The sequence below is a fragment of the Zootoca vivipara genome, chromosome 5 (genome assembly GCF_965207765.1).
Source record: "Zootoca vivipara chromosome 5, rZooViv2.hap1.1, whole genome shotgun sequence".
Classification (NCBI taxonomy): domain Eukaryota; kingdom Metazoa; phylum Chordata; class Lepidosauria; order Squamata; family Lacertidae; genus Zootoca; species Zootoca vivipara.
In genome coordinates this window covers 93,678,204-93,704,062 of record NC_142588.1, presented here as the reverse complement: position 1 = coordinate 93,704,062, position 25,859 = coordinate 93,678,204, and the positions used below count along the sequence as shown (strand labels likewise).

Genomic DNA, 25,859 nt, shown 5'->3' with positions numbered 1-25,859 from the left:
GTGGCCAGCATGACAAAGCCACTTCTGCCGAACCAGAGCAGCGCACGGAAACGCCGTTTACCTTCCCGCTGTAGCAGTAGCTATTTATCTACTTGCGCTTTGACATGCTTTCGAACTGCTAGGTTGGCAGGAGCTGGGACCGAGCAACGGGAGCTCACCCCGTCGTGGGGATTCGAACCACCGACCTTTTGATCGGCAAGCCCTAGGCTCTGTGGTTTAACCCACAGTGCCACCCGCGTCCCAAATATCTGGGTAGGCATGTCTAAACAAGAATGTTCTTAGCAGGTGCCCAAAAGAGTACAGTGCTACCTCTGGTAAAGAACTTAATTCGTTCTGGAGGTCCGTTCTTAACCTGAAACTGTTCTTACCCTAAGAAACCACTTTAGCTAATGGGGCCACAACTCCCTAACTTCACCCTTTTGTATCATAGCAAAAATTAAATAGTCTCTCATTATATCTGTTGCTCATAGTTCAAATTCTGCTCGCGAATTTGTGATATTGTAATATGTCTTCAAATAGTCCTAAAAAGCCTTCCATTAAACATAAAACAGTCATGGTGAAGTTCTGTTATTTTAGCTGCCACCTTTGCTGATCTATTCTTTGCTTACCCATTCTTTGCTGCTGGGAACCTTTTTGTTTTTCCATTTCTGTGCATAGAGAATCCTAGCTGCTGTACTGTAGTCACAGTTTGTTTGTTTTTCTTTGGGGAGGGTGTATAATCACTTTGAACATCTTTTTTATATCATTTCTCCAAAATCCCTTGTTTTCTTTCAGGTCCACCTCACTTTCTCATCCTGGTCTTCTTTTATCTTCTTCCAGCTGCCCATGATTGTCAAAGAGATCTACAATCATCTCCCAAACATCTCAGACGCCCGCACAAAAGAAGAGGCTCTTGCAGCTATAGCCAACCTCGCTGCGAAGCGGCTGATCCCCGTTGTAGACTGCCTGTTGGACTGCTCCATGGTGAAGGGTGAAGGGCAGTATGCAAATTTTTAAAATGGAAAAATAAATACAATATTCTTAATTCCTTCACTTGACTAAGGACCACTGTGCAGGCCATGAAAGAACTGGTTGGGCATTTTGGAGGTATCACCGATGGTGAAATGCTTCAGTTACAAAGCTGCTGGGATGGCCATGATTGTCAAGGAAATTTACCATCAGCTCCCTGGGATTTCAGACTCCCACACTAAAGAGGAAACACTTACGGCAGTGGTCGACCTCACCGCAAAGCGTCTCAGTCCAGTGATGCACACCTTGCTGGACTGCTCAATTGGCTGCGATGAGTAAGGATCTCTGTGTTACGGGGAAATAAGATATAGGAATTAGGGGAGATTGCTTTGCCAATGTGCAAAGTTTTTGTGAGGTGGAAATGGGGAGAGCTGAATTTAAAAATCTCTCTTTAAAAATTGCAGAAGAACTGCAGCGATCTGGGGAGCTGTGCTTAGGAACCGATATGCCAGCAGTCAACTCGTAAAACCTCTGCTGAGGAGGATCCTGGGGAAGGACACCAATCCGCAGGTTCCAACAGCGGTAGGAAACCATTCAGTTTCTATGTTGCTTCCTGCATAGAGTGTTGGGAGATCTTGATCTGACGATGAGCTCTGCTGAATGCTGTTCTCCTGTCTTTGTCTCTCCAGGCCACCAACGCTTTGTGCAGGATCCTAGCATTACCGGAGGCTTCCGGTCTGCTGGAGGAGAACTTCCCCAGGATCTTGCTGGCGCTCAGCCTGAGGATCAGCTTTGTTCTGGAAAACAACTGAAGAGGTTCGAGGGCACCGAGTACCATCGCAGGCCCCTCATCCCGTCTGGATCCGCTGGCGTAAGGGACCTGCTAATGCATTTGGGGTGGCCCTCCCTTCTCTCTCTGGGCGCTTGGGGGAGGGCTGAGCCCAAGAGATAGGCTGAGATTGGGGAGATAGGGGAGATTGCTTTGCAAAAGGTATATATGCCAATGTGTAAAGTTTTCATGATGTGGAAATGGGGAGGGCTAAATTTAATGTATGTATGTGCGATATAAAGTAAAAAAAAAAAAGGCCTGACTTTTTTTAAGAAAAGGGGGGAAAATAAAAAATCTCTTTTGAAAAATTGCAGAAGAGCCGCAGCGATCTGGGGAGCTGTTGTCAGCAATCAGTATGCCAGCAGCCAGCTCATAAAACCAATGGTGAGGAGGATCCTGGAGAAGGACTCCAACAGCGGTAGGAAACCATTCAGTTTCTATGTTGCTTCCTGCATAGAGAGTTGGGAGATCTTGATCTGACGATGACCTCTGCTGAATGCCGTTCTCCTGTCTTTGTCCCTCCAGGCTACCAAAGCTTTGTGCCGGATCCTCACATTACCCGAGGCTTCAGGTCTGCTGGAGGAGAACTTCCCCAGGCTCTTGCTGGCCCTCAGCCTGCGGATCTGTATCATCCTTGAAAGAGCAGAAGAGGTTCGAGGGCACCGAGTATCATCCCAGGCCCCTCTTTGCGTCTTGATCCGCTGGCGCATCTAGTTGCTATATTGAGAGAATGGAAATGGGAAGAATTTAAAATTAAGAAGTAGAAATTGCTAAAGATGAGCAAAAATGAACCGCAGATAGGGGGAGTTCGAGGAGGTCCCCTTTTAGAATGTTAAAGGAAAATGATTATTGCATTTTAGTTTTTTTTAGTTTTTATTCTTTATGTTGTTTTGGGTTGGTGTTATGTTTGTATTATGTGCTGTCAGTTGTGTTTAATTATAAAATGAATAAAAATTATTATTATTTTTTTAAAAAAGAACTTAATTCATTCTGGAGGTCCGTTCTTAACCTGAAACTGTTCTTACCCTAAGGTACCACTTTAGCTAATGGGGGCTTCCGCTGTTACCGCACCACCACTGTGCAATTTCTGTTCTCATCCTGAAGCAAAGTTCTTAACTCGAGGTACTATTTCTGGGTTAGCGGAGTCTGTAACCTGAAGCGTATTGGTGGATCTTACGCTGATCCTCCCGCAGCGGACACCCTGCAAGACTGTGCAGACCTTTGCACTGGTCCAGGAATAGAACTTCAGGAACAGTGACTTGAGTTCCAGTTGCTTTTATTATATACAGCAGAGCAAAACCAAAAGAAAAGTTACCATACACAGCTCTCTCATCTAACACACACCAACTATCTCCACTCTCTCTCAAAACTCCCCAACAACGGCCTTGCAGTATCATGCTGCTTCTCAGGGAACTTTCATCCAATCACAGCTTGTTGCTAGGCCTCTCAGTTGCTAGGCAAACTTTAGCCACGGAGTCCAGCCAATTTGGCTGCTTCCCAGCCTACTAATTGCTTCTCCAAAGCTGCCTTACTTTCTCAGACTTTAACAAAGCGTCTGTAACCTGAAGCGTCTGTAACCTGAGGTACCACTGTACAGTGAAGGTGCCAGTTTGATATCAATAGGCAAGGAGTTCCAAAGTTTAGGGAAGCTTTTAATGTTTAATAGATGATTGTATTTTAATGTCTGTTGGAAGCCGCCCAGAGTGGCTGGGGAAACCCAGCCAGATTGGCGGGGTATTAATACATTATTATTATTATTATTATTATTATTATTATTATTATTATTATTATTGGGACACACTAAATGTGTATTAGTATTATTATTGGGACACACTAAATGTTCTTACAAATGGAGAGCAGGTATTATTGTGGGTAAATGCCAGGATCTGTCCAGGTCTTCTTAGGCCCCTATGCCTGGGCAGGACGTCTGGAACACCTTCAGCATACACCCGGGAATCATGGACTCATAACTGGGCTTTATGAGCACCAAATCAGCAGTGAACAGCAGAAGCATTTGTAGAGGTTTCAAAACATTCCTCATTTATTTCTATTAACTACTGCATATTTACAGATCTGGCTTTGTGAGTGTTACAGCCTCTCACTTAGCCATCTTGTCTACAGAAGATATTAAACTGCACACAGCACACAGCAGAGAGCAGAGTCAGGAATGAAAAACAACAAAGTAACAATTCCTAACTGTTCCCTCCCAACAGCAGATATCACCAGATTTTCAGAATGGGAGGGGTGAAAATGCTCACAACCTCCCCCTTTTCATTCTGATCATTATGAAAATCTAGCACAAAAGCAATTTCTTTACATATATACCAAGTTGTTCCTTATTAACAGCTTTAGTCAAAGCATCAGCAGGTATTTCTTTCCCTGGCATATATGAGACTTTTACAACTCCTTTCTGAATGCATTCTCTGGCACGGTGCAATTTGATTAGCAAATGTTTTGTTCTTTGCTTGCACCCTTCTGAATGGATTAGTTCTATGCAGGCTTTGTTGTCCTGATAAACTTGAACTGGACAACAAATTTTTACTCTCATATCCTCACATAGTTGCAACAACCACTCTACATTCATGAGGGAAAAATTTAAAGCGTTGAGTTCTGCTTCACATGAACTCATGCTTATTGTTGCCTGTTTCTTACAAGACCAATCAAATAGGCACTGATTGTACAAATAACACACACCTGAGGTGCTCTTGCCATCAGTTGTATCACTACCAAAACTGGCATCGGCATAGATCTCAAGACCTCCAGATTTTTGGCTAGTAAGCTTCAACCTGTAATGCATAGTGCCTTTTAAATACCTAACTATGCGTTTCAGTGCCTTCCAGTCTTGCACTGTAGGTTGATTTACATATCTGCTGAGCAAATTTACGCTAACAGCAATGTCTGGTCTTGTGCACCTTGCTATAAAACTAAGTTTACCCAAAACACTTCTGAACAATGTAGTGTCAGGAAAAACATTAGCATTAGTATCATGTTGGTACCCTGTGACCATGGGGGTGTCTACAGAATTGGCATCTGTCAGATTTAATTTTTCAATCACATCATTGATCTTACGTGATTGATGCAGCAAAACATCACCTTGCTTATTTCTCTCTACTTCCAGTGAGAGATAATTGCTGACTTCCCCTAGGTCTTTCATATCAAAATGCTTTTGCAGTTTTGCAAGAGTGGTTTTGTAAATATTTGCATCCTTCCAGAAAAACAAAATATCATCCACAAAACAAATGCAGTACAATTTGTGCTGGTTAGATTCTTTAACAAAAACACAAGAATCAGCCTTTCCTTGCTGGAAACCTAAGGAAAACAGCACTTCTGTCAGCTTAGTGTGCCAGCATCGAGCACTTTGTTTTAGACCATACAGGGATTTTTTTAATTTACACACCATTCCCTTTTTTATCTGCACTCCGTCTGGCGGTGACATGTAAATACTCTCATTGAGAATTCCGTACAAAAACGCAGTATTTACGTCGTGATGAGATATGGTCATGCCCTCTTCTGCAGCAATTTTCATCAACAGCCTAACTGTCTCAAATTTGACTGTCGGTGAATATGTCTCATGATAGTCCTGATCAGGAACTTGAGAAAAACCACGTGCAACTAATCTGGCTTTATATCTGACCACTTTACCAGTCTGATCAGTCTTGGTTTTGTAAATCCACCTGCTGTCTACAAGTTTCATGCCTGGTTCTACTGGAACCAATTCCCACGTGTCATTTTGCTTTAGGGAATTCAATTCAGCTTTCATGGCATTAAGCCAAGGTTCGGCATCTTTTTCAGGTAAATTTTGAACCTCTTTGTAGTTAGTTGGTTCAAAAACTGAGTTTGGATTGCTAGTGGCAGCCATATCTGAAATAGCAGCTTTAGCAAATTCTTTAGAAAATCGTTTAGGTGCTTGTCCCTTGGTAGTTCTCTCAGATCTACGCAATACTCTGGGATCCTCTGGGTCTGGTTCCTCCTCCTTGGGAGAATGGTGACCTGTATCTGGCAAAGATTCTACCTCTAGATCAGTGTCAGACCCATCTGATTTCTTAAAAGAGGTCTTTTCATTCTGATCATCTGTATCAGTGTCAGAATCTGTGCTACCATCAGCATCAATTACAGGTTTTGCCTCTTTGTTAATTGGTTTCACCACCTCATCATCTGAAATGGGATGACATTGAAAAATGCCAACTTTGTCCCATTTTGGATTACAATCCATGCTTCTGGTCAGCCTAATTGTGTTTGTGTCTGTCATCAGCACACGATAAGAACCTTTTTCATAACCTAGAAAAATGCCATGTTGACCAGATTTGCTCAGTTTGTCACCTTGCAGAGTGTGCACCCAAACTTCAGAACCGAAAATTTTTAAATGTTTTACAAACGGTTTCCTTTTGAACAGCATTTCGTATGGGGTGCAATCAATGGCTGATTGATATCTGCGGTTGTAAATATAGGTGAAACACGATAGAGCTTCAGCCCAAAAGGGGTTGGGTAGGCCTGAATCATGCAACAGAGTTTTAATTCCTTGTTGCAAGGTCTGGTTTACTCTTTCACATAAACCATTCTGCCATGGAGATCTGGGCGTGGCAGTCATGTGCTCTATGCCCTGTTCTGCAGTAAAGTTTTCAAACTGTTCTGAACAAAATTCTCCACCCCTGTCAGTGAAAAGACAACGTACATGCTCATCGTGAACATTCCTGAGCCATGCACAAAATTTTTGAAACTTAGAGAAGGCTTCAGACTTCTTTTGTAACATATAGACCCAAACATATCTAGAATAGGCATCTATCAGAACCAAAAAATAACATGAGTTTCCTCTAGAGAGCGCTAGAGGTCCAACCAAGTCTGCATGCACAATCTCATAAGGTTTCTTAACCTCCCTCCCAGATTTTGTACCTTTGGGAGCTTGCTTAATTTTGTTCTCTGCACATGAGACACATTTCATATGATAAGGACACTTTTGAACTTTCATGCCCTCAACCATATTTTGCATTTTACCTACTGCCTGGAAATGCAAATGACCAAACAAACGATGATAATCATGAATACAATGGTTATGCAATTTCTCATTCTTATCTACTGATATATTACAGCACGCCTTTTCAGTTTCTTTAGTTGCTCCAGCAGCTGTACCTGTAACAAAAGGCAATACATATAAACCATCAACACACTTAGCATAAAGAATGAGTTTGTTGTCTCGAAGAATTTCACACCGAGAGTTTGCAAACACCACTTTAAATCCTTGAGCGTCTAGCTGAGAAACACTCAAGAGATTATCCTGCAAATGAGGAGCATACATAACATTTTTAACTGTTGCATTAAGGCTCTGCAAAGAAACCGTTCCCTGAGCCAAACTTTTAATAGTCGTTCCATCCGCTTGATGAATTGCTCCTCCCTGTTTCTCAAGATGAAGAAAGAGATTTTTATCATTGGCCACGTGCCTTGTGGCTCCTGAGTCGACAACAAAAACAGAACGTGTGAGTTGATTAGAACTGCGTGAAATCAAAGCCTTTGATGCAGCTGGCCCTTGGGGTTTTCGGCCTCCTCCCCCTTTGCCTTTGAAGTTGCCCTTCTTCTTTGAAGAGTTTTTACACTGATTTTTAAAATGGCCGACCTCTCCGCAAGAAAAACAGCGGCGCATTTTAAGAGCTTTTGCAACACTTTCACTTTCCCCTGTTGAAGGCTTGTAGGCATTTCCAACAGCCTTGTCCCTGCTTTCTCTAGCAGTCTGTCTGCGATCCCACTCATTCAAGAGCACGCTAGACACATAATCTTCTGTTAGACGGTCATTGGGCAAAGACGACAATTGAGCAGCTACAGCATCATAAGATTCATCCAAACTGTTTATGATAAGCATTGCAAAAACAGCTTCTGAAATATTTAAGTCTCGCTGGACAAGATCCTGTCTGAGACGTTTTAATTGGGCTAGATGGCTGGGCAAATCACCATCTTTCTGCAATTCCAGCCTACACAGCTTTTTAAAGAAAAGCACACTGGATCCTGCATTTTGTCTTAGATGCATATCTCGAAGTTTATTCCAAACAGCCCGTGCAGTCTGCTGGTTCTCCAAGTTGACCAACAACTGGTCCTGGACACTCAGAATAATTGTCCCCCTGGCTCTCATGTCTGCCTCATGCCACGCTGGCCATCCATCATCATCCTCATTAGGGGGGTCATCTTCTATAATATGGTAAAGCTTTTCCCTTTGTAAAAGTGCTTTCATTTTGACCTGCCATGTAGGATAGGTCTCTGGTGTAAGGAGAGGAAAAGATAGAGACATCTGGCCAGAATGTGCAGAAGCCATGCCTGTGTTTAGTTAACAGCAAGACACTTCCCTTCATGCACCCCAAATACTCTTGACTCTCTCAGCAACTTCTCTCCCCACTCAGCACAATTAACAGGCAAACTGGAAAAGCGTCTCTGCTGTCTTCCTGGCAGCCAGCAACATACCTTTCTGTAAATCAAACAGCAGCTTGAAAAACAGCTTCAGCTCACAGCTCAACTCCGATGTGCAGCATCAGATGGAAATGGATCAGAAACATCCAATTATCCAACCATCAATAGCCATCTGCAACCACCAGTCTGCTACCAGCAACCATCCGCCTGCTACCATATGTGGGTAAATGCCAGGATCTGTCCAGGTCTTCTTAGGCCCCTATGCCTGGGCAGGACGTCTGGAACACCTTCAGCATACACCCGGGAATCATGGACTCATAACTGGGCTTTATGAGCACCAAATCAGCAGTGAACAGCAGAAGCATTTGTAGAGGTTTCAAAACATTCCTCATTTATTTCTATTAACTACTGCATATTTACAGATCTGGCTTTGTGAGTGTTACAGCCTCTCACTTAGCCATCTTGTCTACAGAAGATATTAAACTGCACACAGCACACAGCAGAGAGCAGAGTCAGGAATGAAAAACAACAAAGTAACAATTCCTAACTGTTCCCTCCCAACAGCAGATATCACCAGATTTTCAGAATGGGAGGGGTGAAAATGCTCACAATTATGTGGTGCCTGAAATAGTGCCAATTCCACCAATCAAAGAGGTCGAGTGGGTGCAATTGGGTGCAATTCAATGTATTAGTTGCACTTCTCCAGCAGGTCCTGGGGTGGCTCACAGCCATTTAAAATTCAGAATTAGAATCGGTTGAAACAAATTGCAAAGGCAGGAATAGGCTGCATCCTGAAAAGACATATCTCAGGCGTCACAGGCTGGGGTAAAGAGGTGCACCTTCAGCATGCGACCATAGCTGTCAAGTTTTCCCTTTTCTCGCGAGGAAGGGAATTTCCCTTTTAAAAATGGGAGAATTTGACAGCTATGCATACAACACACCTCTATGGGGAGCGAATCCCACAATTTACCACTCTTCTCTAAATCCGTTAGCAATTCATCAGCGTTTCATAAGAACAGAATAAAAAAAATCCTTCCAGTAGCACCTTAGAGACCAACTAAGTTTCCTTGCATATTCAGTAGGATGAGTGGATTGTAGAGGGTTCTTAATTCTAAGACCCTTGGGTATAATGTCCATTCTTGCATTTGTCAGAAAGAAGATGTCAGTCTGTACCTGTGCAAGTTTCTTGGTGAGATTGATGGACTTCCATTTCATGTGGCTCAATGTGGTGCCTTCCATAGTTCTAGTTACAGGTATACCAGTGAGAAACTTAGTTGGTCTCTAAGGTGCTATTGGAAGGAATTTTTTTATTTTGTTTTGACTACGGCAGACCAACATGGATACCTACCTCTCATAAGAACAGGGCAGAGCAGATTCTGCCTGCAGGGAAGGTGGAATGAAATCCGCAAGAGCAAATCTGGATTCTGGGGTTGGCTAAAAAGAAAGAAAGGCAAATGAAGCCCTCTTGTTTTGCACAATTTGTATCTGGGTTGTTTCCTGCCAGCTCAGTTATGCAGGAGCACTGGCTTTGGAGATCTATTTGCAAGATACTGCCCTGCACTCTCAAGCAGGCATCCCCAAACTTCGGCCCTCCAGATGTTTTGGACTACAATTCCCATCATCCCTGACCACTGGTCCTGTTAGCTAGGGATCATGGGAGTTGTAGGCCAAAACATCTGGAGGGCTGCAGTTTGGGGATGCCTGAGAGTCTCAAGCATCCCTTCCTTGACAGAGAGCTAGATACAGTGGAACCTCGGTTTACGAACTTTCAGTTTACGAACAATCCTAACCCGGAAGTAAGTAACCTGAGGTGTTTGAGGCCTAGGGAGGCCTCCGCCAAGGCCCAGAGCGAAACCCCGGCCTCTGTTAAGCCATCCGAGGCTCTGTGGCTGCGCTGCAGCACCGGAGGCCCTCGGGTCGCTCTGAGAAGGCCTCGGATGGCTTAGCAGAGGCCGGGGCTTCGCTCTGGGCCTTGGCGGAGGCCTCCCTAGGCCTCAAACACCTCAGGTTACTTACTTCCGGGAGCCTCGGGTGGCTTGGTGGAGGCCGGGGCTTCGATCCAGACCTTTGCGGAGGCCCCGATCCAAGCCCGGGCCTTCTCAGAGCGATCCAAAGGCCTCCGGTGCTGCAGCCTTTAAAAAGCTTCAAGGCAAAGACTGGAGGAATTAAAGAAATGCCCCCTCCCCAGCTGGCCTGGGGGGGGGATGACCAGAGGCCTCCACAACTGCCCCACAGGATGCCCAGCAGGGAGCTTCCCAGCCCCAAAGTTCGGTCAGGAACACTTACCTAGCGAAGAGAAAGAGCTGTGAAGCTGTGAAGCAACAAAGATGAGGCTGCCGAAAAGCCCTTGACCCCCAACTGTAGAAAGGTAAGCCCACCCTGGGGGGTTAAACTGCTGCTTTGGGGGGGGGGCTTTCATCGTCTGCAACGGATGAATCCACTTTCCATTACTTTCCATGGGAAAGCTCGCTTCCGTTGATGAAGAGACTTCCGGAACCAACTGTCGTTGTAAACCGACTTGGGTGAGATTGGAGAGGAGACGGTAGTGCCTTGTTGTGTAAGGTCACCAGAAATGTAATATGGATGATTGGCTTCCCAAATTGACCAGACGAAATCTCAGGCAGTTGTACATATTATAAAACAGATTTATTAAAACATTTATTGCAATAAATGGTGGCAGTGAGAATGAGTTTCTCATTCTGCCCGACCCATGGGCATACACAGAGTGCTTTTATACCTTTTTGACAGGGTGAAGGCCAGCCTTTCTGCAGTACTTCATCAACCAATCAAGAGAGAGCACCCCAAGATGCAAAGTCATTTACCTAACTCCACTAAGTGGCGTTATGTACCTGGTACTTTCATACACGTGTAACTGCGGTTTTGTGGCAGGGCTACATCCTCTGACAGTGGGTTGAAACAGGCCCTGTCTAGTTTGCTAGAATTTCTCAGAAGTGCTGTGTGTGGTTAGATCTTTGCATTAGATGTGCAAACATGCTGTGCCTGTGTGCAAAGTGCTGTCTAATTTACTTTCTATCAGAGGCAGAGAGATTTAGAAAATGGAGTTCCTCTTGCTTTTAGGGCCTGCATGGCCTGACCAGGATTATTCTGGCCCTGGTCATTGCCACCCTATATTCCCTCCTCTTCAATATGGAGATGAAGAACAGGTGTGTTTCTGCATCTCCATTTGATTGACCCATCGCACTACAGTGTTTCCTGGTGTTTCCTGCTTGGCAGGGGGTTGGACTGGATGGCCCTTGTGGTCTCTTCCAACTCTATGATTCTACAGAGGAGCCAGCAGCTTCCCATGCTCCAATGTTAGGCCAAAGGATGGGCAACAGAGAGCAAAGTAAGTGAGGAAGCTTCTGCTGACTTTTCCCAGCTTGTTACTCAGCTTGTCTCAGAAGGGCTACCAGAAGCTTTTTACAGACCAAGGTTCTGCATAGGGCTAAGATAATAAGAAAGAAAATTTATATTACAAGCAGAATCTCTTTTAACTATGACAAACCTGGGAGCCAAGAACTAATCTAACTCCATACACTGGGCAGACCTGCACCGTCTAGGCTAACCTTGTGGTACAAGTCAGCCTGCTTCTTAATGTTTTTAACATCACTCTCAACACGTGTACTCTAGTTGTATACAGATGTTAGTTCAGAGCCCTCAGAAGATTGCTGGGCTTCAAAGAAGTATGTAGGGCAGAAGAAGGCTAACTGGAAGCTTGCTCAAATGTTAGGTTTTTGACTTCCAGGGAAATAGTGCAAGGCAGATAGATAACTTCGGGGTGGGGGCTGCCTTTTCTACTGAACAGTTAAAATACCTAGGAACCTCCGGCTGTGATCAGGAACTAGCAGTCATTAAAGACATTAGTACATTGCTTTTCTTAAATCAAATAGCAAAATATTTCACAAACAGACCTACATTTTGTTACCTGGCACATTCAGACCTTCATTTCGAAACTTCTTAAGTTAAGGTATACAGTGTTTCTAAAATGTGTAATTATGCTATCCAAGTGAATAACGTGCATCACTAAACAGTTTCTTAAGAGTGCTACCACACATACACATGGGGTTGGAAATCTTTCCTAAGGGGGAAAGAATAATTCATTGTTAGGACAGACACCATCAGCTAGTCCATACATAAACTCTGAGAGAGAGAGAGCCTATAGATGAAGGCATTCAGTCTGCAGAGCAGTTAGTGTAAAGTAACCATGAATTATTATTTTCCCTGCTTCAGCTTGATGCTATAAACCAGGATGAAAATGCTTGCTGAATCATCAAACATCATTTTTGTCGAAGCACAAGTGCCACTTTCTACTACCCTGTTTCTCCTAAAATAAGACATACCCATAAAATAAGCCATAGCAGGATTTCTAAGCATTTGCGCAATATAAGCCATACCCCAAAAATAAGACATGGTGATAGGCGCAGTTCTGGAGGGCCCCAAGGAAGAGGCAAGGCTGGACACGTAATAAAAAATAAGACATCTCCTGAAAATAAGCCACTGGGGGGGGGGGTTTAGGAAAAATAAATATAATACGGTGTCTTATTTTCGGAGAAACACGGTACATTGCATTTCCATTAGAGGCACAACAAAAGCTGAGTTTTAAATCCAGATTTTTCCCAATAGTGATTCACCCACTCCCCTAGAAATCACAATACAGACTTTTGGCAACAAAGGGCTCTTTCTCTCAGGTGGGCCATGAATCTATAATGGGTGGGCCATGAATCTATAATGGCCACACTAGTCTTCAGAGATACTGGGATACTATAGTTGCTGGAAATCCAAAAGCCAAGGGGCTTTGGCCACTGTTTCCAAAACTTTATGTCAGCAGGAAAATACACAGTACTCAGTACTGGGCTTCAATGCAAATCAGTGGGTTTCAAGAGTTCCTACACAGTTCTAAAGACCAGGAATATATATATAACAATTGGAGGTTTGTCCTAGCTGAGCATTTGGCTACAGAAAGAATGGCTATTGTTCCAGTTTGCCAGAGTCAGGAGAGGCTTACATTAGACATCAGTGGGCTACCAAAAGCTTCTCCCATCATTTCCAAAACCAGAACTGAGGGGTGCACCTGGCCAACTTCTTCCAGTTACATCCCCAACCCAGCTACAGCCCTGTATGACCTAGGGAGTTGCTGGAACCCTTCCCATAATTTTCCATGGTCCAATTTCTGAAACTGTTTTGGGTCCGTTGGCTCAAATGAGGCAGGTACACTGCCCTTCCTTCCAAATTAAGGATACTGCTTTGGGGCAGGTAGAATTCTACTGTGGGTCCCACTCAATTGATGCCTCCCATACAAATATACATACATACATACATACATACATACATACATACATACATACATAAGGGTCTAAGATTTACTGTGCCTTCTTGATGGCGTTGCATAAGATGGACGTTCCTCAACCCGTGCGTCGAGTGACAGGGTCCGGAGTGTCACAGCAGGGGCTACTTCGGTTTCCCATGCGCTGGGCGTCTTTTGCCGGTCAGACGCTGCAAGGGGAAACTGGTGCACCGTGCGCTGGGTGCCCACTTCTGATTAGGCACAGCAGGGTGTGGATCCAGGGGGTCACCTCAGGCACTTTCACCAGTTGGAATGGATACCTCACCACCTAGGAATGAAGAGGGTCTCGTCTCCCTTCCTTCAAGGATTCACTCAGGGACTCGCTAGCGTCAGGCTGGAACCATCGTGTCAGGCTCCGCAAGGCTACACGCTCTTCGCTCGGGTGATTTCCTGTAGATAAAAAACAAAGGAAGGGGGGGGGGAGAGATTGTCCTTGTAGCTGCCGCTGCTGTTTTAGAACTATTTGCTGGTAAGTCCACCACCAAACTCTCCGAGGTAGTGCGTCCCACGTATTGGACATTGAGGTGTGTCTGGCACACAGAAGTCATCTCTGGGATGTAGCAGCAGTTAGTTGAGAAGTCATCTCTGGGATATAGCAGCAGTGCCTTACAGCAGTCTTTGCAAGGCTTGCAACAGGATTCCACGTCTGGTCCATCTTTCAGGATCTCCCCGTGGTTTCTCTTTCCTTCCACAGAACTTCATGCATGTGCAGGGTCGAGGGGGGCGCTTTAAATCCGTATTTGCCTCCCATCCAGCTGCCGACGGCTGAGTTCTGCTAGGATACTGAAGCCTGTTTTTCAAATTATGCAAAGTCTTGTGGTTTCTAGAAGAAGAAAAACTTACAGATGCTTTGTAGCAACGGGCTGTTTCTGTGAGACATAAATTTTTTTAAAGTCAAAGCATTTAGAGCAGTAGTGTTTTTGTAAGCCGAAACATGGACCTCCAAAACATAACATATTTTTCTCCCTACTTTCACAGCAACGGTCTTGGTCACACAATGTCACACAATAGAATGTCCGAAATGGCAACACCAGCCAGGCACAGCCACAGTCTCTAAGTGCAGGTTGCAGGAGAAAACAAGTTGTGCAAATACAAATCATGCAGAATCGCTTGTGTAACCAAATAAGGGGGGTCACGCCACACATCTCTGCCGGAGGTTTGAGATAAAATAAAAAAATTCCTTCAGTAGCACCTTAAAGACCAACTAAGTTTTTATTTTGGTATGAGCTTTCGTGTGCATGCACACTTCTTCAGATACAGTGAAATGGAAGTTTCCAGGCACTTATGTAGAGAAGGGGTGGGGAGGGGTGGGGATGGGGTGGGGGGATCACTCAGAAGGGTGGTGGAAATGGGTGATTGACTGACTGATAGCTGTTGATGACCGGAAACGACTGCAAATGGTTTTGCATGAAAAAGCAAGGGTGGAGATGGCTGAAGATCGCTTATCATGTATAATGAGATAAGAACCCGATATCTCTGTTCAAACCAGGTCCCTCCATGGTTTTGAGCTTGGTGATAAGTTGCAATTCAGCAACTTCTCTTTCCAGTCTATTTCTGAAATTCTTTTGTAGTAAGACAGCTACTTTGAGATCTTGTATAGAATGTCCTGGGAGATTGAAGTGTTCTCCTACTGGTTTTTCTGTCTTCTGGTTCCTGATGTCAGATTTATGTCCATTTATCCTTTGGCGTAGGGTTTGGCCTGTTTGTCCAATATAGAGAGCTGAAGGGCACTGTTGGCATTTGATGGCATACACAATGTTAGAGGATGAGCAATTAAATAGTCCTGAGATGGTATGTTGGATGTTGTTGGGGCCAGTAATGGTATTGTCTGGGTGTATGTGGCAGCAAAGTTGGCATCTGGGTTTATTGCAGGCTCTGGTACCACTGTCCATGTTAAGTCTGGTGGTTGTATTATTGTGGGTGAGGAGTTGTTTAAGATTGGGTGGCTGTCTGTAGGCAATGAGAGTTATTCAGAGGTTTGAGAGTTATTGAGATGTTGCAGCCTGTCTTCCAACATAGTGTTATATTCAAACAATGTCTTTACACACAAATCTCAATTCAGTATAACTTCCTTCTACCTTATCCTGAATTCTTTAGTTGACAGACATTCATTTCATTAAAATATGCAGTTCTACAAATTTTCCAACATGTTGCTGTCACAAAAACATATGAAATGGGGTTGCAGGTAGGAGGGTTAAACCCTTTAAACGTAGTTTGCTTTTAGAAGGACTCAAATGTCTCTTTGAGAGACATTTTTCATCTCACTGGAGGTCGACCTGGCTTGCGTGACTGAGACCTGGGTGCGTGAGGGCGAAGTAGTTGCCCTGCATGAAATAACACCCCCGGGCTTCTCCGTCCTCCACCAGTCGCGGACTGTGGGTCGGGGGGGAGGGGTAGCGCTGTTAATCCGGGAGGATTGCTCTTTCAGGGCTCTGCCATCACCATCAATCACCGGCATTGAATGTGTTGGCCTAGTGTGGGGCACCAAGGGGGGCTTGGCTGTCTGGCTGGTGTACCGACCACCTAGCGCACCAGCAGCCACCCTGTCGGACCTGCTGGAGGTGGTGGCAGGCTGGGCCTTGGAGTTCCCTAACCTACTGGTTTTGGGGGACTTCAACGTCCATGCAGATGCCACCCCCTCCTCACGGGTTCCGGATCTGGTGTCTTCCATGGCGACACTAGGGCTCTCCCAGTTTGTTTTGGGTCCCACACATCAAGCAGGCCACACACTGGATTTGATCTTTGGTGCGGGTATAGACGTGATCATGTCCCCAACTGTGGAAGTGCCATGGTCTGATCACTACGCTCTGAAAGCCAGGATTGACTTCCCACCCCTCCCCTGCTTGGGTGGCGAGCCTATTTGGGCTCGCCCGCATAGGCTGATGGATCCTGACGGATTCCGTCAGGCCTTGCGGGACCCTGCTCCCCCTGGCGGCTCATTAGAAGAGCTGGTCGAGAACTGGAACAACCGGCTCTTGGCGGCCATCGATGAGATCGCACCTAAGCGCCCTCTGCGACCCCGCCGAAACCGGGCCCCTTGGTTTACCGAGGAGCTTCGGAAAATGAAGCAGGACCTTAGACGGCTAGAGCGAGTATGGCGGCGTGCTCACGACGGAGCCTCAAGAACATCTTACAGGAAACTTATGAAAGCCTATGAGATGGCGGTGAAAGCTGCAAAAAAGTCCTACTTCTCAGCTTCCATTGCATCCGCTAGCTCTCGCCCAGCACAACTTTTTAGAATAATCAGGTCTTTAACAACCCTAGAGGAACAGCCAAATTTAAATACGAATTTGACCCATAGCTGTGAGGCATTTGCGAGCTTTTTTGCGGAGAAAGTCTTGACACTCCGCCGTGACCTCCCTGCCAATTTGGATACAATAACGGAACTGGAGGCCCCTCGACTGTCTTCGAGTTCAGTATTGGACCAATTCGATCAGATACTCCCTGCCGATGTAGACAGATTCCTCCGGGCTGGAAGGCCCACCACTTGCTCCCCGGACCCGTGCCCGTCTTGGCTGATTAGAGCGTGTCCAGATGAGGTACGGGCCCCCCTGGGTGAGATCATCAACTTGTCCCTGGGCACAGGGACTTTCCCAGAGGAGCTGAAGGAGGCAGTGGTGCGTCCACTCTTAAAGAAAACATCTCTAGATCCTTTAGATCTATCCAATTATCGCCCGGTTTCGAATCTTCCGTACCTGGGTAAGATAATTGAGAGAGTGGTTGCTGAACAGCTTGGTAGGTTTCTGGATGAAACATCGGCTCTAGATCCATTTCAGTCCGGCTTTCGCCCTGGTCATGGGACCGAGACAGCTCTGGTAGCCTTAACAGATGGTCTCCGTAGACAGCTGGATCGAGGTGGGTCGGGACTGCTGATTCTTTTAGACCTGTCAGCAGCCTTCGATATGGTCGATCATGACCTTTTAGACCACCGCCTTGCCGACGTGGGGATTCAGGGCACAGTCCAACAATGGCTGCGTTCCTTCATCTCAGGTCGGGGACAGAGAGTGGCGCTAGGGAGGGAGTTGTCGCCGCGGCACCCCTTGGTGTGTGGAGTCCCGCAAGGCGCAATCCTTTCCCCAATGCTTTTTAATATCTTTATGCGCCCCCTTGCCCAGATTGTCCGGAGTTTTGGGCTGGGTTGTCATCAATATGCTGATGACACCCAGATCTATCTGTTGATGGATGGCTGCCCTGCCTCGGCCCCGGACACACTCACCAGGTGCTTGGAAGCTGTGGCTGGATGGCTACGTGGGAGCCGACTGAAGTTAAATCCTTCGAAGACAGACGTCCTCTGGCTAGGTCGGGGCGACATGGGGTTGGGGGGCCAACTCCCATCTTTTGCAGGGGCTCAATTGGTACCAGCGCCTTCTGTCAAGAGTTTGGGTGTAACCTTTGACGCCTCCCTTTCCATGGAGGCGCAGGTTGCATCCACAGCAAAGGTGGCATTTTTCCATCTCCGCCGCATCAAGCAGTTGGTCCCTTACCTCTCTCGCCCCAATCTGGCCACAGTGATCCATGCGACGATCACCTCCAGGCTTGACTATTGTAACTCGCTCTACGCAGGGTTGCCCTTAAAGCTGACCCAGAAACTCCAGCGGGTGCAGAATGCCGCGGCGAGGCTCCTTACAGGGTCCCGGCCGCGGGATCACATTCATCCAGTGCTTTACCAGCTGCACTGGCTCCCGGTGGAGTACAGGATCAGGTTTAAGGTGCTGGTTTTGACCTTTAAAGCCCTATGCGACTTGGGACCCTCGTACCTACGGGACCGCCTCTCCTGGTATGCCCCGCGGAGGACCTTAAGGTCCACAAACAATAATATTCTGGAGATCCCGAGTCATAAGATGGCTAGATTGGCCTCTACTAGAGCCAGGGCCTTTTCAGTACTGGCCCCAACCTGGTGGAACGCTCTTTCCCAGGAGACCAGGGCCCTGCGGGATTTGTCATCTTTCCGCAGGGCCTGCAAGACAGAGCTATTCCGCCTGGCCTTTGGGTTAGACTCAGCCTGACCCCTGTGTTTTTCTCCCTCATGGCTTGGATTTATGGCCTACTTGAAATGAGGCTGCATTTTAAATTTTAATACTGTATTTTAATCTGTATTTTAACTAATTGTTTTTATGTTTTATTGTGGTTCTGTTGGTGTCAGCCACTTATGGCCTACTTGAAATGAGGCTGCACTTTAAATTTTAATACTGTATTTTAATCTGTATTTTAATTAATTGTTTTTATGTTTTATTGTGGTTCTGTTGGTGTCAGCCGCCCTGAGCCCGGTTTTTGACTGGGGAGGGCGGGGTATAAATAAAAATTTATTATTATTATTATTATTATTATTATTATTATTATTATTCCCCATTCTTGTAAGTTTCCCCAAAAACTAAAGTCTGCACAGTTCCAACAGGACTTGGGGAAAAGATGTTAATTGTTCAAATAAAATCTATTGTCTCTTGCGTTGTGAACTACTTAAGTACATGATTTTTTCCTTTTCTTTTCTTTTGAAGCCAGCTGAAGCATATGAAAACATTTTCTGAGCACCGTTACTAGCATTTTGTCAGTATCCTGTGCGGCGGTAGCCTCATTTCTAGTGTGGTGAATAGCATTTTAAAGGTTGCAGAGATGATTTTTCTGAACCAATCCTCCGCTGTCTGTTTGTACAGCCCTTTTAGGCATAAAATCAGTCTGATGCTTCTTTTGGCTTTTTGGTGCTGTTTCAAGGATATTTAAAAACAGAATACTGGGTGCCTATGTTTATAACAAAGTCCAGATGCAGGTAACTCTTAAGTCACCTTGACCATGGCTCCTTGCCATGCCTGCCAAACCGACGAACTCTCTTCTGCTGGGACCCCCTTGTCCCATCTTTCTCCGAACACTCTTCCTTCCTCTTTTACATTGACCGAGACATCTCCGTCCTAGCAACTGACCTTCACCAGTGACCTTTGAACCCCTTCTGGTTCCTCACTGGTCCTTGAGCCATTATTTGTTGCTGTTTAACCACTGCCTTTCTCTTCATCTTCTTTCTCAAAATGCCTTTCTTCTCTCTGGGGGGGAATACTGGTTTGCGCCACCTTTTTCTCTGAACTTGTTGTTGGCAGGACTTGTAAATTAAATTTCTTTTATGACATTCTGAATTTATCTATCATGAATTCTAGGGAAATCACATTTTTCCCTCCTCTTGACCATACTCCTCCCATTTATGGCCCTGTAAAGTATCCCCTCATTCAACCAGAGCATGCACTGCAAACTTTGCCACACATACCATGCATTGGACACTTTACCACACTCTACCTCCCAGTTTTTCCTTGTTTCCTAAGTGTCTATTTGTCAGGGGACCTCCTCCCTACTGACTACTAACATACACATTTTCCTCCTCCCTTTGCCTCTTACCCAAAGCGCATGGTTTTCCCAGTTGACCTCTAATTAACTGAGTACTACCAACACGCTGGAGATGTGATCAGGATCTCCCTTCCCCTCATTAAAGGGGGCCAATTCCCTTCAAGGTACCTTTTCCCTTTCTACTTACCCCAGTTGGCTTTTCCTGTTCTTCCCTTCCAACCTCGGTCCTTTTGCCTCTTCGTCCAGGACACGGAAACTCAAGGGCCACCTCTGATCCTCCGAAAAAAGTCTGCCGGTGTGCACCAGACCAGAGGCGCCGTTAGGAATCTGCGCCCTGTCCAGTGGGGCAAAAGGGGACTGCCTCTGGTTCAGGGAAATGCCCTCATCCGAATCACGGCACCAGAAATGTAAGGTCACCAGAAATGTAATATGGATGATTGGCTTCCCAAATTGACCAGACGAAATCTCAGGCAGTTGTACATATTATAAAACAGATTTATTAAAACATTTATTGCAATAAATGGTGGCAGTGAGAATGAGTTTCTCATTCTGCCCAACCCATGGGCATACACAGAGTGCTTTTATACCTTTTTGACAGAGTGAAGGCCAGCCTTTCTGCAGTACTTCATCAACCAATCAAGAGAGAGCACCCCAAGATGCAAAGTCATTTACCTAACTCCACTAAGTGGCGTTATGTACCTGGTACTTTCATACACGTGTAACTGCGGTTTTGTGGCAGGGCTACATCCTCTGACAGTGGGTTGAAACAGGCCCTGTCTAGTTTGCTAGAGTTTCTCAGAAGTGCTGTGTGTGGTTAGATCTTTGCATTAGATGTGCAAACATGCTGTGCCTGTGTGCAAAGTGCTGTCTAATTTACTTTCTATCAGAGGCAGAGAGATTTAGAAAATGGAGTTCCTCTTGCTTTTAGGGCCTGCATGGCCTGACCAGGATTATTCTGGCCCTGGTCATTGCCACCCTATACTTGTTCTTGTTGTTGTTGTTGTTGTGCAGGAACACTTAGCCGTTCTTCCTGCCAGCTTCAGGCTTGTGCATCCTTTCTCTCTCTCTTTTTTATGAATTAAATTCATCTTTATTTCTTATTTTAAAAAGAACACAAATACACAACACAATAAAGCATAACATTGTTAGGTTAGAGCCGATAACTAATGAGGCTCAGCTGTCGGACTTGGCTGATAGCCCGGAACTGGAAGGGAGGCTTGCTTTGATAAAGGAACTGGCTGGGAGGGGTGAGCAAATGGCAGAAATAACTCAAACCTCAGAAGAGAGTTTGTCCGAGTCTGTTCCTAGTTCTTTAAAGTTACAGGAACGTAGGAGGGGAGGGTTACAGGATAAGAGGAAATGGCAATTACAGAGAGAGAGGCAGAGGGCGTTGTTCGAGCGTAGGAATAAAAGGAGGTGGACTCACGCTAGAGAGCTAGATGAGTCATCATCTGATTAACTAGTGGTCTTGAGCAGGAAGTTGCAGTCTTTCTTGTGGTTACTTGCCTTTGTTTTGTCTATTTGGAATAAAACTCACTATTTACACACAGACTGTGTGCTAGCCATTGCTGTTGCTTACAGCATGACTCATCTAACTTGCTGCTGAAGGGGAAGCATGTGGATTTAAGCAAGAATGGAAGAAAAGGGGAAGCAGCAACCGGCTGGGGATTTATCAGTCGGCGCAACAGCAATGGAGATGAAGTTAGAAGATAATACTGAAGCTCTCTGGGCAGAGAACCAAGAGTTGAAGGCAAGATTAGCACGGCTGGAAGGAGTGACCTCAGAACAAGCAAGACAACTCTCTGACTTATCTGGCAGGCAAGTGGCAAAGAATTTTGTTCCCCTTCCCCCACGTTTTAGTGGGAGCGGTGCAGAGTATGATTCATTTCGGGCTTCCTGCTTGTATTATTTAAGGCTTAAGGGAGAAGAATACAGAGATGATGATGCCAGAGTGGCCCTGGTGGTGGGGCTTTTGGAAGGGAAGGCGCGGCAGTGTATTGCCCCTTACCTAATGTCTAATGACCGAGTGCTCACCAACTTATCAGCCTTCTTGAAGCTTCTGGATAGCATGTTCAGGAATCCTGCACAAGAAGCAGAGTGGGAACAGGAGTTCTTGAGCCTTAAGCAAGGAAAGGGAACTGTAGCACAGTTCTGGTCCTCTTTTGTGAGACTTGCTAGACAACTAGGCTGGGAAGGAAAGGCCTTGGTTGGATTGTTTAAGGCGGGACTCAGTGAAGAGATTCGGGTGGAGTTGGCAAAAAATCCTGGGTTGAAGACCTTGGAAGAGGTGGCACAAGTCGCCTTGCAACTAGACCTGAGGTTCCAATCGCTGGACAGGTTGCGTAGGGGCCAAGGAAGGTCAGAGAGCCGCAGGACATTTGTGCCCTTAGAGCTGCCGGATTCACGAAGGGTGGAGGAAGAAGCACCCATGCAACGTAGTTCTATCAGAAGGGGTACAACACCTAGTATTACACACGCTGAGAGAGAGAGAAGGTGGAGAGATCGGTTGTGCCTTATCTGCGGCTCCCCCAATCACATGGCTCGTCAGTGTACTGTAGGAAGAAACCGAGGTGCGCTGTCTGGCACAAATGTAACAACACCTGGAGAGGGCATAGTGGAGCAGTCGGGAAACGAGATGACCCAGCCCGTTCTGGAGGCCTCGGGTTGGGGGAAAAGAGACCCAAAGGGCTTCCACCTGGACCGATCTTACCAGTAATTACAGCATTCGCAATGCTACGACTCCCAGATGGAAGGGGCGAGCGTGTGGAAGTTCTTATTGATTCTGGAGCCTCGACTGATTTTATAGACATGGACTTGGTGAGCAGGTTGGGAATAGAGACACAGTCATTGGAAGAACCTTTAGAAGTTAGAACAATTGATGGTAGAGTGTTGCTGTCTGGCTGTGTGTCAGAGGCCACAATGCCAATTGGTCTAGAACTGCCGGGACACCGAGAGGTCATTGCATTCCATATCACCAGGTTGAACTCCTACCCCGTGGTTTTGGGGATGAGTTGGCTATCCCGTCATGATCCGATGATCTCCTGGGGCCAGAGATCGATGACCTTTTCGTCAGTGTATTGCCGACTACATTGTTTGGGAATCAGGGCGGAGAAGAATGGTGAGGCCAATGGTACGCCAGACTGTGGTCCGCTCACTGGGGAAGAGAGACAAATACCCCCACAGTATAAGTCTTTTAGAGACGTATTCTGCGAGAAGGAGGCAGATCGGTTACCACCGCATCGCCAGTACGATTGCAAAATAGATCTGGTGCCAGGGGCTGAGATACCCGCCAGCCGTATCTACGCTATGTCAGAAGTGGAGTTGGCAGAACTGAGGGAGTTCCTGCGAAAAAATTTGGAACGGGGTTTCATACGGCCTACCAAGACTCCGGGAGGAGCTCCAATTTTCTTTGTGGATAAGAAGAACACTTCTGAGAAAAGACTTGTAGTTGATTACAGGAAGATCAACCAGCGCATGATTCCCAGTCGTTACCCGTTGCCACGAATTGGGGATTTGCTGGAAAGATTACGGTCGGCTAAAATTTTTACAAAACTGGACTTGAGGGGGGCATATAATTTGATACGAGTAAGAGAGGGAGATGAATGGAAGACGGCCTTTAACACCAGGTACGGCACATTTGAATATCTTGTCATGCCGTTTGGACTACAGTCGGGCACGGCCACCTTTCAGGCATTTATTAATTACGTGTTGTCCGACTTGTTGGATCGTTCGGTCCTTGCTTATTTAGATGACCTATTAATCTACTCGGAGAGTCTGGAAGAACACGTACAACATGTGAAGGAAGTGTTAGAGCGTCTAAGAGAACATCGATTGTACGCTAAGTTGGAGAAATGCCACTTTCACGTAACAGAAGTGGAGTTCTTAGGCTATAGAATCACCCCAGAGGGGGTGCACATGGATCCAGCAAAGGTTCAGGCAGTAGTGTCATGGCAAAGACCCAAGACTCGAAAAGATGTACAAAGATTCTTGGGGTTTGCCAATTACTATCGGAAGTTTATACCAAGGTACTCAGGCCTTACAGCACCGATAACAGATTGTTTGAAAGGCAAAAAGGCGTTTAAATGGACTGAGGAAGCCCAAAGGGCGTTTGAGAGACTTAAGAACTTGTTTGTGGAGGAAAGATACTTGGCTCATCCAGACCCGTACAAGCCGATGGTCGTGGAAACCGATGCTTCGGACAAAGCCATTGGGGCGGTGCTTCTCCAGGAAGATGACAAAGGGGAACTGAGACCATGTGCCTTTCACTCAAGGAAATTAAACTCGTCAGAACAAAATTATACTATATGGGAGAGAGAGTTGTTGGCAATAAAGGATGCTCTACAAACTTGGCGGCATTTCTTGGAAGGGGCGCAGCATCAGGTGGAGGTACGCACTGATCATAAAAACCTAGAGTACTGGCAGACGGCTCGTCAATTGAACCAACGACAGATTAGGTGGGCGCAATTCTTTGCCAGGTTCAATTTCCGGATTAAGTATGTGTCTAGTGCTCAGAACCAGCGGGCGGACGCATTGTCCCGAAAACCGGAGTATTCCGAAATAGAGACCGGGTTAGAACGGAGATTGATCCTGAGCCCCGAACAACTGCAGCTAGCAACAATGACGGCATTAGAACGGTCAGACTTTCTCCAACAAACGCAGAAGGATGGGTTCGCTCAAGAGAAGAGGAAGGCAATACGTAAGGGGGAAGTCCAAGGGAAGGAGTTTACTGAGAGAGGAGGGCTGCTGTACAAGGGGGAAGCTCTCTATGTGCCAGAGGGAGAGCTTCGTGCGAGGGTGCTGAGACAATGCCATGACAGTCCAACAGCAGGACATTTTGGGCAGTGGAAGACGGAACGTCTGGTATCAAGGGATTTTTGGTGGCCACGGATGCAGGAGGAGGTCAAGGAGTATGTCCGGGCATGTGAAGTGTGCCAACGGTCCAAAAGACCTCGCGAAACACCAGCCGGGCTACTTCAACCACTGCCCACACCACAAGCACCGTGGGAAGGCATTGCTATGGACTTTATCACTGATTTGCCCGAGTCGCAGAAACAGACAGTGGTTTGGGTGGTAGTAGATCTGTTCTCCAAGATGGCACACTTTGTTCCTTGCAAGAAATTACCGTCGGCACAGGAGACCGCGCAACTCTTCATAGAACATGTGTTCAAATTGCATGGATTGCCGCAGAAGATTGTGTCTGATAGGGGAACGCAGTTTACCTCCCAGTTTTGGAGGAGACTGATGCAATTGCTGAAGGTGGAGGTGTGCCTCTCATCGGCTCGGCATCCTCAGACAAACGGAGAGGCCGAACGGACGAACGCGACGTTGCAACAGTACCTACGTTGTTACGTGAATTATCAACAGGATGACTGGGTTGGGAAACTAGCGTTGGCTGAGTTTGCTTATAATAATGCTGTGCATGCTTCTACACAGCAGACGCCATTTTTTGCCTGCCATGGGCGACATCCACGGGTGTTTCCAGGTCAGGGAGATGGACTGGCAGTGCCTGCAGCTGAACAGTTCGCAGAAGAAATGGAAGCGTTGCACAGTATTCTGCGAGAACAGCTAGAAAAAGCGAAGGCTCTGTATAAGGCAGAAGCTGATAAACACCGGCAAGTGGGCAAGGAGATAAGGGTAGGGGACCAAGTTTGGCTATCCACTAAAGATTGGCCGAGCAAGGGACGTTGTAAGAAGTTACTGCCGCAACGGGTAGGGCCATTCGAAGTGTTGGAACAAATAAATCCTGTTTCATATAAGTTACGTTTACCGACTTCAATGAAGATGTATCCGGTGTTCCATCGGTCACTCTTATCGCCAGTAACGCCAAGACACCGGTATCAGAAGAGGAAGGAGCCACCACCTTTGCCCATCTGGGTGGAGGGTGAACCGGAATATGAAGTGGTTCAGCTATTGGACTCTCGTAGAAGGGGCAGGGGGGTACAGTATTTGGTGCCTTGGAAAGGGTACGGACCAGAGGAGAACTCATGGGTGAATGCGAGTGATATACATGCATCTAGGCTG

The 25,859-nt window shown here is 46.1% G+C and overlaps 2 long non-coding RNA genes across 2 annotated transcripts in view; one reads left to right on the top strand and one right to left on the bottom strand.

Annotated features, from left to right (window-relative positions):
- The window catches only part of LOC148685798 (uncharacterized), a 126,481-nt gene that overhangs the window by 15,750 nt on the left and 84,872 nt on the right, over positions 1-25,859 (bottom strand). The gene's annotated exons all lie outside the window — the stretch shown is intronic.
- On the top strand, positions 1,394-2,756 carry LOC148685803 (uncharacterized). Its single transcript, XR_015949936.1, has 4 exons — positions 1,394-1,530; positions 1,638-1,819; positions 2,092-2,195; positions 2,303-2,756. It is a non-coding gene; the product is annotated as an uncharacterized LOC148685803 (long non-coding RNA).